This window comes from Aedes albopictus, chromosome 2 (assembly GCF_035046485.1).
Source record: "Aedes albopictus strain Foshan chromosome 2, AalbF5, whole genome shotgun sequence".
In the NCBI taxonomy this organism is placed as follows: domain Eukaryota; kingdom Metazoa; phylum Arthropoda; class Insecta; order Diptera; family Culicidae; genus Aedes; species Aedes albopictus.
Window position 1 is genome coordinate 234,098,676 of NC_085137.1, and position 18,414 is coordinate 234,117,089.

Here is an 18,414-nt window from a genome sequence, read left to right on the forward strand (position 1 = left end):
GATGGGCATTCGACGGCTATAACTTCATGATTGTGTACTATTTTGACTATTCTGGTCTGCTTTGGCCATCGGAGTGACCACCTGGAAAAACACATACTAGGGAACTCCTATGTTTATTTTTAAACGCTCATATTATCTAGATTTATCACCAGAAGCAGTCTTTCGACGGCTCAATTTTCATGCTTCGACACGCGACATATTATCTTTATGCTCAGTTGTTATTCTTATTGTTCAACAAGGTTATTCTGTAGTAGAGGCAATTCTTGTTAAAATATACTGCGATTCTTGTAGTCTGATACTGCACTGTCAATGGTAATATAGTTAGTTCGAGAATTGAGGATAGTTTTACTTCGGTTCACAAACAAACGTTTCATCGTATATTTTGGTTAATACCACTTAACGTTTTGGTCGTCTATGTTCACTGTTCTTGAAGATCACATCGTTTCTTTTCATTATCTTTTTAGATATGTCCACATTATTTGTTAGTACTTGATATACTTTCTCCTTTCTTGCTGGCTCTATTTTCGTATACTTACGTGAAGTCAGCTTTTTCAGAATGAAAAGTTGTCTTAGTTGGTAGGAGAAGGGCTTTCTTGAGGAAGACAAACAATGTTTCACTTGAATTAGGGAATTATCAAGTTCTGCAATCGAGGAATTCAGTCACAAATATTATTCATTTAGTGAGTTTTATGAACATTTCGCAATTCTTTAATTTTTTTATTAAATTAATTCGTCTAGTAGTTTCAACTGGCATACTCTTAAAAGTTCCACGGAGGATCCGACTGACATCAAGGTATACAATTAATAAAATGTGCATGCTGCCCAGGGGCAGAATTTCAAACCAAGTATCTCATCAATGAAGAATACAGTCTCTCCAAGATTGCAGAATTCTGAGCGATGAGATTTTTAAAATTTGCGTGTTTACTGGTGCCACGTAGAGGCAGAATTCTGACACAAGTGTCCCATTTGGTGCAAGTCTATGTCATACTGATAAACTTTGCCGAAGACACCATCTTCCTAAGTTATTCGGATTCTGAGCTATACAATTTCTAAAATTTGCAAGTTCACTAGCGCCACCTAATGGCAGAATTGCGAAACAAGGTTTCCCTTTTATGTAAGTTTATGTCATACTGGTCAATTTTGCTGAAGACACCAACTTTCTTAGTTATCGGGGGGAGCGACACTAGTTTTGCTTCAAAAAAAGTCATAAAACCGGTAAAGGCCGCCTAGTGGCAGAATTTTGAATCAAGTGTTTATTTTTATGTAAGTTTATGTCATACTGATTAACTTTGCTGAAGACACCATCTTTCTAAGTTATCAGGATTCTGAGCTATGAGTTTTCTAAAATTTGCATGTTCACTAGCACCGCCTAGTGGCAGAATTGCAAAACAAGTGTTTATTTTTATGTAAGTTTATGTGATACTGATCAACTTTGCCGAAGACACCAACTTAATAAGTTATCGGGGAGAGCGACACTAGTTTTGCCAAGCCGAAAAACTCCAAAAAAGTCGGAAAAAGACGAAAATCCCAGTAAACGCCACCTAGTGGCAGAATTTTGAAACATGTGTTTATTTTTATGTAAGTTTATGTCATACTGCTCAACTTTGCCGAAGACATCAACTTTCTAAGTTATCAGGATTCTGAGCTATAAGTTTTCTAAAATTTGCATGTTCACTAGCGCCGCTTAGTGGCAGAATTGCGAAACAAGTGTTTATTTTTATGTAAGTTTATGTCATACTGATCAACTTTGCTGAAGACACCAACTTAACATAACTTATATCAGGATTCTGAGCTATGAAATTTCTTAAATTTGCATATTCACTAGCGCCACCCAGTGGAGGAATTTTGAACTTCGCAACTCATCGTCAGTAAGTTATTGGCGTGCCCAACAACTTTTCCGAAGACACTATCCTTCCAAATTATCAGGGTCTTGAGCTGTCGCATATCGTAACGTTTGCTTGACAACCTGATATGGTTTCTGTAGTGCAATTTAGCATCAAACTGTTGATGGTCCCTCTAGCGGCCAAGTTGCCAACTAATCATATGAACCAAAGTTCTAAATGGTAGATCTTATCAAGCCCTAAAACTTTGCCGAAGAAAGTATTGCGCTAACTCTTAACACACCCGAGATAATAGGCCATACCTCCGAAAGGCCGAAAACCCATAAGCTCTTGGTCTCCTATTAAGCGGATTCCTATTGCGCCCCCGACCTGTGATCTTATAAGAGTCTCGACTGTATATACAAAGTTATAAAATACGTTGAAAGAGACTGGCCAGGGCCAGGGATAAAACCCAGTGCCCAGGAGTAATCAGGAACATTAAACATTAAACCACAAAGTCCGTCAAATGAATCAGAGCCTTAATTCAATAAAGCTTTCAACAACAGTATAGTAAAATTTCCACAACTGTCGTATACACAATATTTGCGCCGATAAATAAATAACGTATGAGGAACATCCAGCTACGCCTCTGACAATATCACGATTGGTAACCCCTAAAAAAATTCTTGCGCCCCGATGTTGATCCTCATCATCATATGCTCGATCATTATCCTCGATTCGTTCCAACTACTTTGCGTGGTCTCCCCCCAAACCAAACTGTCGTTAATTTATTCTTCATCATCACTTCGTCGTCGTCGCCGTCGCCGTGGACCGAGCCAGTGCCAAAACGGACGAGAATGGTCAATTCTTCTTTTTAATGCCAGAAGCCACATGGCCATGAAAAATCATGAAACATGAAACTCCCTCATTACGGATTTCTCCGGTGGTCACTCCGGTAGCCAAAACAGACCAGAATTGTCAATTCTTCTATTTAATGCCAGAAGCCACATGGCCATGAAAAAACATGAAGTTAGAGCCGTCGAATGCCTATCTTTGTTGCAAAAACATGGAAGTCCCTCAATACGGGTTTCTCCGGTGGTCACTCCGGTGGCCAAAACAGACCAGAATGGTTAATTCTTCTTTTCAATGCCAGAACCCACATGGCCATGGAAAATCATGGAGTTAGAACCGTCGAATGCCTATCTTTGTTGCAAAAACATGAAACTCTCTCAATACGGGTTTCTCCGGTGGTCACTCCGGTGGCCAAAACAGACCAGAATGGTCATTTCTTCTATTTAATGTCAGAAACCACATGGCCGTGAAAAATCATGAAGTTAGAGCCGTCGAATGCCTATCTTTGTTGCAAAAACATGGAAGTCTCTCAATACGGGTTTCTCCGGTGGTCACTCCGGTGGCCAAAACAGACCAGAATGGTCAATTCTTCTTTTTAATGCCAGAACCCACATGGCCATAAAAAATCATGAAGTTAGAGCCGTCGAATGCCTATATTTGTTGCAAAAACATGAAACTCCCTCAATACGGATTTCTCCGGTGGTCACTCCGGTGGCCAAAACAGACCAGAATGGTCATTTCTTCTATTTAATGCCAGAAACCACATGGCCGTGAAAAATCATGAAGTTAGAGCCGTCGAATGCCTATCTTTGTTGCAAAAACATGGAAGTCCCTCAATACGGGTTTCTCCGGTGGTCACTCCGGTGGCCACATAAGACCACAATGTCCAACAATATTTTTACATATCACAACAATATGGAGCATGTAAAATTATTGAGATTTCATCATGAGTTAACCAACGCAGATGTGTTTGGCGCGGAAAACCGTTCAATTTCGTTACAGTCAACTCGTTGGCCATCTTGTGGGATCCCTGGAACCGGTTCCAGAAGGACGGGACATAACCAGAAACATACAGAAATAGTTCTCGACAGATTGTATTATGGCCTAAAGAAGTTTGATGCAAAAACTTCTATCCTGTAAATAATATGAATGTGCTTTCTAGCACATTATCGTGAAAAACATTACTTCCCGGATGTTCCGGATTTCCGGAACCGGTTCTTAAGAATTAGTCAATATTAATGTCTTTAATCAAAGTCCACGTGAATACCTTTCCAACGATTCTTGAACGGTCCTGATTACTTGTTCGGTTGCAAAGGTTTAGCTTGCCAAAGTTGGGGTCTCTAAAGCGGCATTTTTCAGTTGAAGCAGGTTCCCGGTGGCCACAGTGACCAAATCCGGAACTCTCCGGGAGTTTTGAAAACTAGACATGTGTGGCTTTCATTTGGGCCAAAGAAAATCAAAATCGGCCCAGCCACTGATTTTTGAGAGCCGTTCAAAGTTTGGGGTCAAAAATGACCCCAGGGTCTTATTTGTAACTTTTTTTTAGGGACTAAGGAAGGTTAAAGAGGTTATCAAGAGGTTTTGATGTATGATTCAGTTTTATTGCAAGTTTTATAAAATTGGTCATGAAGATCTCTTGTAGAGCCGAACAAAACTTAAAATGTTACTTGGGGGGCCCTTCAACAATTATTTTAGGTATTTCTGTATCATCTGCACCTCACCTCATGTGCAATCCGTCCATCTAAAATTATTGATTGAAAAACATGAAGAAACAATAGATATTCCAGGAAAAATATTGTGCTTTGAAAAAAAAAAGACATTGGTAAAACCCTGCTGAAGTGCTCACAACCGCGAAACCGGAAAGAAGCTAAAGTCATTTTTCGGGAAAACCACAGAATAGTTTCGAGCGCAGTCGGGTCGCCCAATTTTTTAGCGATAGTTAGTGGCCGGGAGCCAGCCGGTACCTACTACTGCTGCTGCTGCTGCTGGTGCTGCTGCGGTGAAGCCCTAAATTCGATGTGCATAAAATAAGATTTATGATGGCATTATGATGGCACGCGGCTTGGGACTTCCATTCGGTTGGCAGTGCACTGCTGGTCTGGCTGGTCTGGCTGGTGCCGCCGTAGTACAGAAACAACGCTGCTGGAGCAACTGACAGCGCAAGCTTTGGGTCGGGTGGATGTTGGTAGGGCTTCCGACACCATATACCAAATATCTGCGAGTGGCAATGGATGGATATCTAACTGCTCATCACTCATATTCTGACGCACACGATGGATGATGATACTGACGACCGTATTGAGCAGGGATAGTAGTGATGGAGAGGAAATTTTGAATAAGTGGTGGAATTATGTAAATTTTGTGAACCGTTCCACCACATATGGTCAATTGTTGCCGTCAGTAGTCGTCAAACACAATTCTTCAATTTATTATATTGCCAATTCTGGATCGATATGTCATCCATTCAATCTGCTACATATTCCCAGTAATGTCAGGTGAAAAAAATCTAAATAAATGATGCGATTGATATTGTCGTAGGTCACCCTGAAGTCGATTAACAGAAGATCTGGTCTGTTTCCACCTGGCTGTCGATAAAATTTGCGATAAGGGACGAATGACCTTCGGGTTAAAGTCCCTCGACAACAACAAAAGAAGAATGTCGATAAAATCAGCTTGATAACTTCCAAAAAACTCATTTGTTTTAGGTGACAGACGACGAAAGTTGATCTGGGATAGGACCTGGTGTGATGGTTAGAACACTTGAGTATCACGCCGAGGACCTGGGATCGAATCCCACTCCCGACAAACTCGCAAAATGTGAGCTCTTCCTTCGGAAGGGAAGTAAAGCGTGGGTCCCGAGATGAACTAGCCTAGGACTAAAAATCTCGTTAATAGAGATAAAAAAAAAATGATCTGGGACAGCACTAAGCGACATTCTAAAGGTGATTGCTCTGAAGTTCTCATATTTCACATGGTTGCCTTTCTTGGAAATGGGTAAGATTACCCCTTCTTTCCACTCCTTCGGTAGCTGTACGGCTTCCCAGATCCTTACTATCATTCGTTGGCGGCAAGTGGCCATTTTTTTGTCGTTTTGATGACTTCTGCTGGGATACGATCAGTTGGAAGATTTGTTGGTTTTGAGGTGCTGAATGGCATCTTTAACTTTCCTCAGCGTGGAAGTTCCAAGTGGTTTTATTTCTACCGAAAGAGACGGGTCTGCATCCGGTTCTGTTGGTATCTTACTACGTTCTGCCGGGTTCCATGCTGCAGCATAACCACTCGCGCTGCATCCTTCTCCTCCAAAACCGCACTGCACTCTTCTTTGAGCCATTCGTTTCGTCGACTCTGTTTCATGTACTCTATGGTGTTTACTGTGTTTACGCTCTGGTCTGACAACCTACATAGTTGATGACGGAAATTTTTGAGCGCAGTTTGACCGTCACCAAGTATACCAGTGTACCAAAGTGTACGAATTTTCGAAAGAAGGCTCAGAGGGTCACATCACATATACCAATCAACTCAGTTCGGCGAATTGAGATTATGTCTGTATGTGTGTGTATGTATGTCTGGGCGCTAAAAGAGTTCACTCATTTGTAAAGCATTTCTTTTGGCCGATTTTTTGGATTTTGGCACGAATCGACCCGGAATTTTACCGCATTGTTTGCTACCGTCGTTGGGGGTGAGAATGGGTCAAAAAAGGATACTCAAAGATTGTTTGTTAAATAACAAATGCAATTGAAGTCAGAATAACTTTTTATTTGGTATGTATACTCTTCTATGTGGTTATGATAGTTTAGCAAGAAAGTATCATATCAAATGAATTGCTTACTAAACTACAAATGATTGAAAATTGACCCAATCTCACCCCTTAGAGGGGGTGAGAATGGGTCAAAGTATTCAAAATCGCCTATTCAAAAATATAAGTTAATTTTATTGATCATATCTAGTAAAGCTACTTGAAATACGATGTAATCATTACGAATTAAGACTTAGGTAATTTTAAAAGATGGTAAATCCGCCTAAAAGGGCTAATACATCCGAAAAAATGGTTGAAATTTGATAAAATAACGTTTGCATGTTGTATCGCCATTTTTAGCCACCATAATCATCCTCATTTAAAGTTTCAACCTCCATGAGAGGGGGGAGGGGATTGCAATGAGGGAGGGGCGCATTGAAAGATTGATTAAATATATTTTTAGTATACTGCATAAGACATGTTTAACCAAACCCTCCGTTATAAACTCTTACGTACATGATCTTTGGCCTCTATATAGCCAAAGCAAATCATTCCATCTCAAGATAGAGGGTCGATCAAATATTATGTTACACAACATTTCACATTATTAGAACCTCTCCCGCAATAACATTTAAAAAGATTTTTAAATATTTTTTTTTGAGCCCTAGCAAAACGATAGACTTATTCTTCTTTCTTCAGTATTTTCTATGTATTTTATGAATGATCCTTATATGACACTATTTTCGAAAAAAAACGTGCTGTTATGAAGATACGGTAACATGGCACCACTCTAACGTCAAATGGGGACTGGAAAACTAGTTAAATTTTTAGATAAGTTTATGTGCACTCGATAATTTGCTTGACCCAATCTCACCCCCATTCTTAATATTTAGACATAGGGTCGAAAGTATTGACTTTTAAAATAAAAAGAGCAGCGACAGCCCGTTTTTTTCATTGCATCAACCAGGTAATACCTACAGCTAACCACTTATAAGAAAATTTATGGTAAGGTACTTGTGTTAAACATTCCGAAGGAGAAATTTTTTCAGAGTGATTTACTAGTAGCTTCATCATATAAGTTTAGCCACAAATTTAACAAAAAACGATTATTGCCAAACATTTTAATCTGCATCATGACGTGTAAAAACATCTCCTCTTTGAAATAATATAAAGTTTTCAATATAAATTAGCGATAGTTGATAAGCTATTTCAAATTTTATATTTCTCCGTTTTGACCCAATCTCACCCCCCAGACCCATTGTCACCCCCATCGACGGTATGAAAAATGGTCCGGATCGGACAAGGCGTCCCGTAGTTATGGTCATTTCAGTGATCCGGACCAGCATCAGCAGAACTGGCAGTATAAAAAACTGAATCAAGACCCATCATGCGACACATCAAACTGCGCAGAATTTTTAACCTTCAGCATTGTTGACGAATTTTGTGCGAAAATCAACACTGGAAACCAAGAATTCCGCGATGTCAGCCCAAAGTTCAATATGACGACCTAATATTCCAAATTCAAAATGGCAAATGGTGTGGGGAAGATAACCATTAACCTGGGACATACACTATATTTTAGCACCCGCCATTCTTGGTTTTTCATGCGATTTACTATGGAGAATTTCTTCAAAGAAAAATCGCTACGAGTCACCCAATGATCTCCAAAAATAAGTCGATGAAAGATTTGTGTAGGAAACTTCACGAAACCACAAAACGATTCGACGTTTATGGGAAAAGTTATTAGGCTTTTCCCGATCCATAAAGTAACGATATTTTATTGTTTATTGTCATTCTTCACATGTTCAACACCATTTCCCTGCTGTTCGGTTTTTAGTCAACCACTTCCTTATGCGTCAGATCGCTTTGCGGTCTTTGAGGGGTTGGTTCTTGTAAAATTCCAACAGAAATCATTCATCGACTTTTTTTTAGCAGTTAAGGGGTAACCTGTGAGGATTTTTTCTTCAAAAAACTGTTTTCTCCCATACTAAATCTTATGAAAACTTGGAATGGCCGAAGTTTAAATATAGTTTCCTTGATTGAGCTTAAAATTTTGCACAGTTGATAAGGAACCCAAAAAGTATACATGAACAAAAACGTTTTTTGTGTCCCAGGCTTATGTCCATTAAGGCTATATATATAGATCGCCAATCCGGAGACGGCGGGTTCGATTCCCGTTCCGGTCGGGAAAATTTTCTCGACTCCCTGGGCATAGTGTATCATTGTACTTGCCTCACAATATACAAATTCATGCAATGGCAGGCAAAGATAGTCCTTCAATTAATAACTGTGGAAGTTCTCAACCCAAGATGGTTGCTCTAAATTCAAGATGGCCGTTGTCTTTTTTAGGCTCTAAAACTATGCAATAAGGGAGTATTTGGTATGGAGAAGATGTACGAAGTCCCAAAAAAGGCGACCAGTATGTCCAAGATGGCGATTTAAAACCTAAGATGGCGTCCCAAAATTCAAGGTGGCGGCTGTTTAATGGAGTTTAAGGCTAATAAATCATTCAATACGGGTATATTTGGTGTAGGGAGGATTTTCGGAGTCCAAAAATAGCAACCAGAATAACCAACATGGCGATCTAATATCCAAGAGAGCGGCTTTTTTATCTCTTTATTCGGGGATTTTCTGCCGTAGGTAGGTTCATTCCGGGTCATAGAAAAGCAGAACAAGCCGGAGGGGCTCGCCTGAGAAAAAGAACTACAGAAGTATTCCTTATGAGCTAATGTACAGAGTTAGCATACTTGCATGAGATACAAATTTAAAACGCAAAGCAATTGGTACATTATTGAAAGTTTTCGGGATGCTTTTTAGTAAATAGTGCTTGAAGAATCACGATTAACTATTACTAAAAGTTGAACATGGCAAGAAGTGAGTGTGCTATATTTAAAAATAACGGCCTGCATCCTTAATGAAGCACATCAAAGCGGCAAGTGCTGATGAGTCATCCCTGAGGGCATCGCGAATACTTCCGGGGATCCCATAAAACTGCTGGGGTCCTTCATAGGCTGGACAGACGCAGATGATATGCTCGACCGAGTTGTTTATCCCACAGATATCGCAGGTTCTGTGGAAAGGTATCCCTCCCAGGTTGTGGGAAGCCCTGGTGTGGCCCGTTCGTAGTCGTGAGTTGAGGACTTGTTCTTTTTTAGATTTCAAGTCCACCCAGGCGTTGGTGCTCTGCTTAGTTTTCCGCAAATAGGTCCCACGGGCTTGTTTGATGTTGGCTTGAATCCAAGGGTGACAGGGGGTATTTGATTGCAGAGCTGAGATGCAACTGAACGAGTCTGTGATAATCACGAGAGGCCGGTCCGCAGGTTTAGTTGCAGCGTGGAGGATGGCCGCCACCTCGGCGGAGAACACTGAACCTTGTTCCGAGAGGCTAAGGCTGATCACAAGGTTTTCCCCAGCTATCCCAATTCCAACACCCAGCGTCGAGAGCGATCCGTCAGTGAACCTTTTTTGATGATCGATATAGGCCGTCCGAAGGAGTTCCGCAACTGATAGTCGCAGATAGCGGCTGTTTATTGTAGTTTCAGTCTCTAAAACCATGCAATATGAATATATTTGGTATGGGGATGAAGTCTGAAAAAGATGGCGGACTTAAATCCAAAATGGTGGCTCAAAATTCAAGATTCCGGCTTTTGTTGGAGTGTTAAAGGCTCAAACATCAAAAACCAGATAAACGATATGATTTCTGGTGCAATGAAATTATTTTTTGATACGTATGAAAGTACGATATTCATCAACATTCCATTTGAATTTTATTAAATGGGCCATCACCGTTAGGTGGATTAATTAGGTTTTTTAATACAAACAACAGAAGCGGTAGGGTAAAAATATACTTTGACATATGCGCTAATTCTTGTCGCATCAGATGGAAAATAGCCAATAATTAAAGATTTTTCAACTCGCCTGTGCCAATGACTTTTGGAAGTAAAGAGATGTTGACTGCCCCTATAGCACTGGAAATCGAATATGTAAGCACAATTTCACGTTTAAATTTCACTCCACGTACGACTTCATAATTTTTCTTCTCATCTTGCGTATGACGAAGGCTACCGAACCAAAGCAGCAGCTAGCTGAATTGTTCTTCATCACCGATCAATTTTCACTATGCCAGATTAACTTATTCTCTTCTCTTCTTCTCTTCTTTGGCGTAACGTCCTCACTGGGACAAAGCCTGCTTCTCAGCTTAGTGTTCTATGAGCACTTCCACAGTTAGTAACTGAGAGCTTCCTCTGCCAATGACCATTTTGCATGTGTATATCGTGTGGCAGGCACGAAGATACTCTTTGCCCAAGAAAGTCAAGGAAATTTCCTTTACGAAAAGATCCTGGACCGACCGGGAATCGAACCCGTCACCCTCAGCATGGTCATGCTGAATACCCGTGCGTTTACCGCCTCGGCTATATGGGCCCCCAACAAAATTCAAATTCAACTGACCTTCAATTCACACCCCACAAAAGCTCTGTGACACCTCAAAGTTGGATTTCACTGCTGCAGAATGTAGCAAAAGCTGTTCAATTAGGCACCATCCACAAATTACGTAACGCTCTAAGGAGAGGGGGTGAGTAAGGGCCGAACGTTACGACCCATACTAAAAATTCAGGATTTTAATGCAAAGAAGCGTTTCGGAGGAGGAGGGGCAGGACATGCCGAATTTAGCGTTTCGTAATAAATGTATACAGGCTTATTGCAATAAATTGCTTTTTGCTGTCGGTAAATTGTAAACAACATGTTTTCTTCGTCCCAGGGAAGATGCAGGCAAGTGTGTGCTTGGATTTTCTGCATACGAAACACAATGCACTGTGATGACGTTATGTGATCTGGTGGGCAAAATTATTATCAACTCAACAAAATATTAATCGAAACATGTTGGTCGTTATTCTAAAGCTACATCTACATTTTTTACCCCTATGTACCATAGTGTCACGTAGAACGTGTGACGGGAACATGAATTTAAATGTTGTATTCGAAATAAACGTGGACAAGATTAAAAAGAATTCGAGGGACAGTTATTTAATCTTATTATTTCAAGGAAATGGTAGATCTTTTACATGATATGAAAGTCATTTTCATATCATCAATGCCATGAGGCATTGCATAGTGGGAAAAAATAGGTATAAAACGCGAACAAATTCAATATTTTTGCTCGGAGTGGATGGAATCGAATGAATTTTTGACACACATACTGCAAAAATCTCTATAGTTTCGGATAAGGAGGGTGTCATCCGCCGCACGATGCTGGAAATCAGTGTATTGAGCTCGGTTTACCCCGCTCTCTCTCACACCTTTTATAGAAAATCCTCATCTATTCCCGACTGGGGTGCAAAATAAATGGCTTATTTAACTCGTGTTTGTGTAGAAACTTCCATAGTATCGGAAAGACATAAGATTGGTCCTTCTCTTGTCGATTGCGTTCCACTCCGGGTGAAGATTTCACATGCATCTTAAAGAAATAGGGGATAACGGGGTTACTCGATAATATTCCAATTTTCAATGCCGTGCGGTGAGCCAAACCAGCTCCATTTGATACTACGGAAGTTTTAACACAAACACGAATTAAATAAATAATTTATTTTGCACTCCAGGATTTTTTTCCAAAAAGGTGAAAATGAGAGAGAGAGGGTTAAAACGGGCCCGATACACTGATTTCCAGCATCGTGCGACGAATGACGCCCTCCTTATCTGAAACTGTAGAGATTTTCGCAGTTTGTGTCAAAATTTCATTTGAATCCATCCACTCCGAGCAGATATATTGAATTGAACGCGAATATTATTCGCGTTTTATACCTATTTTTTCCCATTGTGCATTGGGCGAGGTAAATACAAGAATAAACTTATTCATTATTGGTCGGTGCTTAGTATGACGGGAATCAGATAAAACCCTAATAAAAGTGCATTAGAAGGCAACCACCCATGTATAGAGTTTCGTAATCTGATAACTGTTTAACTGTGGAAAGCTATTAAATTTGAATTAAGGACTATACAAGGCTAAAAGATTTAGGTCATTAATCCATATTTAATAGCATTTCACAGTTAAACAGTTATCGCCCAGCCAGCACACGATCGTATATGGTGTTGTATAGGATGCTAAAGTGGAGACGATATGCGTACACTTTACACAAGATTAAATGGGAGCATGTACGCATATGGCCTCCACTTTAGCATCCTATTCTACATCATATACGACTTCGTGTTAGCTGGTCAGATTACGAAACTCTACATATGGGTGGTTGCCTTCTAATGTACTTTTGTCAGTCAGGGTGCTATCAACACATATTGAATATTGCTCACTTGGGTAATCAATAGGGAAACCAACAGATTTTGAACACAGCAAAGCACCAATATTTTTTGGACACTTACGACAAAAACAAATGAAAGTGTCCAAAATATATTGGCGTAACGCTGTGTCCAAAATACGTTGGTTCCCTATTATCTAAATAGTCAAATCGATTCTCGATTTGCGCCTGTTATGATATTGAAAGCATGCAACAATTTCTTGTCCAAAAATACTTGGGAGAGGGTAAAAAATGCATCATATGTGTTTCAATTTCGGCAGAGCTTCTATTTTGGGTACTTTTTCGCTCAATTTCAGTCTATTTTTACCCAATTGATCTGATTTATTTTATGTGATGAGATACGTCTAGTATCTAGTCATGTACAAAAATTAGGATTAATTGACTGAGTTGTAGCGGAAAACTGCCCAAAATACCAGCACTGCCCTAGTTGTTCGGTGCCCATTACCAGTCATTATAATGACTTTAGATAATTTGTATTCTTGTATTGTATGCTTGAATTTCATTATTTTTGCATTTGTAGTTTGTTTCGTTTTGTTTTGTGTTAGTTTCATAAAACCGTATTTTGTGTTGCTAAATCAACTGTGAAAAAGAGCAATTCAAATGCAAATAAATGAAGTGAAATCGTTCAGGCAATCCAAGTGCAAGCATAATAAATCAAGTTAAATAAATACAAATCCACCCAACATCCTTCAACAGCACTATCACAGATGAAAAGTGACCAAGTAGTGTGCAGCAGAAGTAGCGTTTCTCCCGGATGGTGGTGCAGTCCAGAACCAGTAGTGGAATAACCTTCGCCCACAAGTGCTAGCCTAGTGAAAATCGATCCCCCGTCGCCGTTGTTGAATCGGCAACAGCAGCAGCAGCAGCAGAACTGTGCTCCTTCCTTGTGGTTGGTGCTGTGGACGGACGTAGGCTTTCGTAACAGCTCGAGTGGGAATCGTAAACAGCATCACATTGGAATACCAGGAGCAGCAGAGTTGTGCGTGTTCGCACAACGAAAACAAGTCTTCCTGTTTCAGGTAATCTTGAGCAAATGTTGGAACGTTTAAATGTTTAAATATTTTCCGGAACGGGTGGAGGGGGTCGGGTTTAGGAAGTATGTTGATTAAATATGTATCAAGGCAAATGTGCTGTTGTAGCGTTAGCGTTCCTACACATGACGGCTGAAGGCGAGAGAGACTTTGAAAGATTACAGGGAACGGTAAGCTGGCAAACAAACTGCGGTGATTCAATTTACTTCTAATCCACCTGATACAGCATTACCGTAAAGAGCGAAGCACTTGATACTACCGTCTTTTTCGTGCATGGACGTAGCTTAGCATGGGTCAAAATACCACATGTCAGAAAGTTTGATGGATCCACTTTCATATCATTCTATACTCTCTAAAGTTTGTACTTTTTTGTTCCATTTTTATCGTTAGAAACTGTAGTCTTTCAAATCACATAACCGATAATATAGAACTGGCCTAAGATATGTCAAAAAACTTTGTCGATAACCGCAAGTGATCAGATGAGTGTAAAAATGCACGTACCTTTTACCTTTGCATTGGCTAGTGTACGACTTTCTACACAAGTTTCTGATTACTTTGCGGTCTTACCTTGGAATTCTGAAAAAGATTCCTCCAGAATTTTCCTAGAATGCTGAGAGGAAATTTCCCAAAATCCTGAAAGAGATTCAAGTACAATCCTTGGAAAGATCACCCAAAATCTTGAAATGGATTCTCTTAGAATCATAACAGGGATTGCCTAGAGCTTTGAAAGTGATTTCCATCGGATACTAAGAGAGACACTCCCAGAGTCCGACAGAACCCTAATAGAAATATCAACGTAATCTTGAGAGGGGTATTGCCCACAATCCGGAGAGTAATTCGCTGACAAGGGATCTCTCATAAATGAGGGGCCCAGAATCAAAGGGGTGTAAGTGACCATTTTATCGATTTTGAGCTGAACATATCATAAAATTCATCAGATTTCAAGCTTTCAGGAACTTTTTAAGATTGTTTCTACGATGGTTAGAAAAATTATAATAAATCAGAGAAAATTGGGTTGATTTTGAATCACAATACATTTTGTATGGGATGAAAAATTGGTCAAAAACTTTAAACCTCATTTACTCGAAAGTGGGTTTTTGTTACTTACACCCCTTTGCTTCTAACCCCCTCAAATGCTATGAATGATTATCCCAGTATCCCAAGTAGACAAGAAAAAAAGATACTGCACACCGTCGGACAACGCACAACATAGGGGAACTTACGTATTATCGGCCGTTTTGTTCTCTACGTCATGGGTTTTTTTTTGAAACCTATTGAACTCAAAATTGGCCTCAAATATTTCCCAACCTAGCTGAATTATATGACCAAGTTTCAGGCAACTTAGCCGACAAAAACCCCTCATGATGAAGAGAACAAACCTGCCGATAATACCTTTTGTCACCCTATATCACACCCAGTGGTCCAATAAAGAATTTTCCGTTCAACGAAAAGTAATGTTAAATGATTCAGCTATTTTATGTCACATTGGGCGACATTTTACAAGGGTGACCTATTTTTAGGGCCGAAGACCTGTAAATATAGGTCGTAAAATTGTTTACGTGCTTTTCAATAAGTTTACGTCACGAGTAACTCTGACTATTTCGTAGTGTTCCGAATCCTGATGAGTATTCTCCCAAAATCCCTGAAAAGATATCCTGGAGGAAATTCTTCCAGAATCCTGCATGAGACTCTCACAGTGGAGAGAGAAGAGAAGGGTGCTAGGGATTTTTCTGGAATCTTGGGAAGGATTCTTTCTAAAACTCTAGAGGAATTTGCCAGAATGCTGATAGAGAATACTTCTAAATCCTGAGAAGGATTTTCCCAGAAACTTGTGATGGATAATCTCAGTATCCTAAGATAGATAATCCCAGCAACCTGAGAAGGATTTTCCATGATAACTGAGACAGATTCTCCAAGAATCCAAAACTTTTCCAAGAATACTTAGACGAATTTTGAGGAGGATTCTCCCAGAATCTTAAGAGGGATTCTTCACAAATTCTAAGATAGTTTATCCATCCTATTTTTATTTTCAAAGAATACTTGAAGGGATTCTCCCAAAATCCTGACATGGATTATCACACAATCTTGAGATGGATACTCCAAGAATCCAAATAAAAATCAAGACTATTTAGAGGGGTTCTTTCATAATCCTAAGGAAGACTCTCCCTGAAGCCTGAGATGGATTTTCTCAGAGCCATGATAGAATTTCCATCAGAATGCTTAAAGGTATTCTCCTGAAATCTGAGATGAACTCTCCCAGTATCCTGAGAAGGGTTCTCCCAGAATGCTGAGTTAGATCCTCCGAAAAATTTTATGATTTTCCAAGAGAGATTCTCCTAGAATCCTGACATGTATTCTGTCAGAATCTCGAGATAGATATTTCAAGAATAAAATGATTTTTCGAGAATACCTAAAGGGTTCTTTCATAATCCTGAGTAAGATTCTCCCTCAATCCTGAGATAGAGTTTCCCATGTACCTGAGATGAATTCTCTCAGAGCCCTGTAAGAGTTTCTCAAAGGATGCTTAAATGCATTCTCCCATTATCATGAGAGGGATTCTTTCTGAATCCTTAAATGAATTCACCGAGAATCCTAAGATTTTCCAATAATACTTAGAGGGGTTCCTCCAGATTTTGAGAAGAAATCTTCCAAAATCCTTAGAGGGTTTCTTTCTGAATTCTGAGATGGTTTCTCCCAAAATCATTGGATGGATTCTATCAGTACCCAAAGAGGGTTTTTTTTTTCAAAATCCTACGGTGAATTTTCCCAGAACCCTGAAATGGAGACTCCCAAAATTTTAAGATTGATTCTGCCAGCATCCTGAGAAAGATTCCCCCAGATTTTCCAAGAACTCTTAGAATAATCTTCCAGAATTTTTAGAAATCCCAAGATGGGGATGAACCTGTCTCGGGCTGAAAATCCCCATAATAAAGAGTCATTAATTAAATTCTCCCAGATTCATGAGATGGATGCTCCCAGTATCCTAGGATTAATTCTCTCAGAATCATAAGATGAACTCTCTCAGAGTCCTGGGATGGGGTCTTCCAGAATCCTAGAACGCTTTGAGGAAGTCTCCCATAATGCTGAGATTAATTCTCCAGGAATCCTGAAAAGAAATCTCATCAAATCCAGAGGAGGTATCCAGAGATTCTTCCAGAGCCTTGAAAGAAATTTTCCCTTAATTTCTTCTGAATTTTCCTGGATTCTCCCAGCATAAAGTGGATTCAATCAGAATCCTGAGATGAAGTCTCCCTGAATTCTGGAATGGATTCTCTCAGAATCGAGAGAGGGATTTTCCAAGAATATTAAGAAGAATTGAACCACAATATTGAAAAGGATTCCCCCCACAGTCAATGTAGAAAGACTTGGATCAGACGACGTTCGGCTGGACCGGAGACTTACAGGTCGGCTCACAAGGCCTACCAGAAATCTCTCTGGCATGCTGTACGCGGCTGGAAAAACCTCTACACAAATGTTTCCAGTTTGAGTGAACGAAATCCTTGCAAAATCTATGAATGTCCAAGTCAACGAACTTCGTTTGCCAAATGGCGACTTCACTTCCTCTGATGAGGAAGTTTTGGAATGTTCATTCAGTACCCCGGATGTGTGAATACAACATCTTCGGATGAACTTGATGTCTTTTTTGGTAGTTGTGATTCTCTAGCTTCGGCTATAGAACTATAGAATCGATTGATTGGGCACTAAATAGCTTTGCTTCTTTCAAACCTCCAACTTACAGTAAAAAATTGAGCGTTTTTGATGCACTTTTCGAAAAGTTACAGCTAACTGACCATTTTTTGAAAAGTGATAATTTTGCCTGCACCGATCATTTTGTCTATCCCCTATATGTGCGGAGTTCGATCAGCACTTAAGCAGTAAGTATTGGGCAAAGTCATATACTTCTGTTCACGTAGCCAGGCTACTATTAACCCTCTAATGGATACCTGGGGTCCATTGGACCCCAGCGCCATTTTTACGTGGTCGCAAAAAAGTTTGGATTGACATACCAGCACCATTTTTACAGTACCTTTAAACCACCCCACGATGAGTTATTTGTGAAAAAAATACCGAACGTTTCATGGCGTACTATGGATTATTCTCGATGTTAAAGTTGAGCCGGGCGATTTTGTACCCCTGGGGTCCATTGGACCCCACGGTACAAATTATTGTATCTTTTGATTGTGACTTTCTAGAATAATGCTGTCTTCGACAAAATTGTTCAATAGATCAAGGGCAATCTTACGATGCATAAATTGAACCGAAACTAGCACGGAATACACACTAGTATTCAAATTTCGGCAAAAGTGTTCAATACTTCAAGAACTATTTGGGAATAATAATTATTTCAATGTTGCCCAGCATTCTACATAACCCAAGAGACAAACTTCTTCATAAACGGAGACTTCTATTGAGGTGAATGTTTTGATACAATATGTCTTGACACAGTATATTTGCATACTTTTAACATACCAGTACATCCTATATATTCGGTGGATAATTGTTTCCTGAATTGATTCATTAGTTAGAGCAAATGTAGTTGCAAAGATTACATATAGAAAAGACTTTCAAACCATTTCAAAAGTGTAATACTCAAATAAATACGTTGTTGTATCGTTGAAAAAAAAATCGAAGTTGATGTCGTCGGTTAACTTATTCATATGAATATA

General features: G+C 39.6%; 1 protein-coding gene across 6 annotated transcripts in view; it reads left to right on the top strand.

The window, feature by feature from the left end:
* LOC109400994 (protein rolling stone) overlaps positions 1-18,414 on the top strand; it is a 228,371-nt gene that overhangs the window by 69,428 nt on the left and 140,529 nt on the right. The window contains exon 2 of one of the 6 annotated variants that reach the window (XM_062851351.1): positions 13,307-13,735. The exons of 3 other annotated variants lie outside the window; for them this stretch is intronic. The gene's annotated coding sequence lies outside the window, so the exon portion shown is untranslated. The remainder of the gene's footprint in view (positions 1-13,306; positions 13,736-18,414) is intronic. 2 more of the 6 variants (XM_062851349.1, XM_062851347.1) reach the window with 2 other exon arrangements.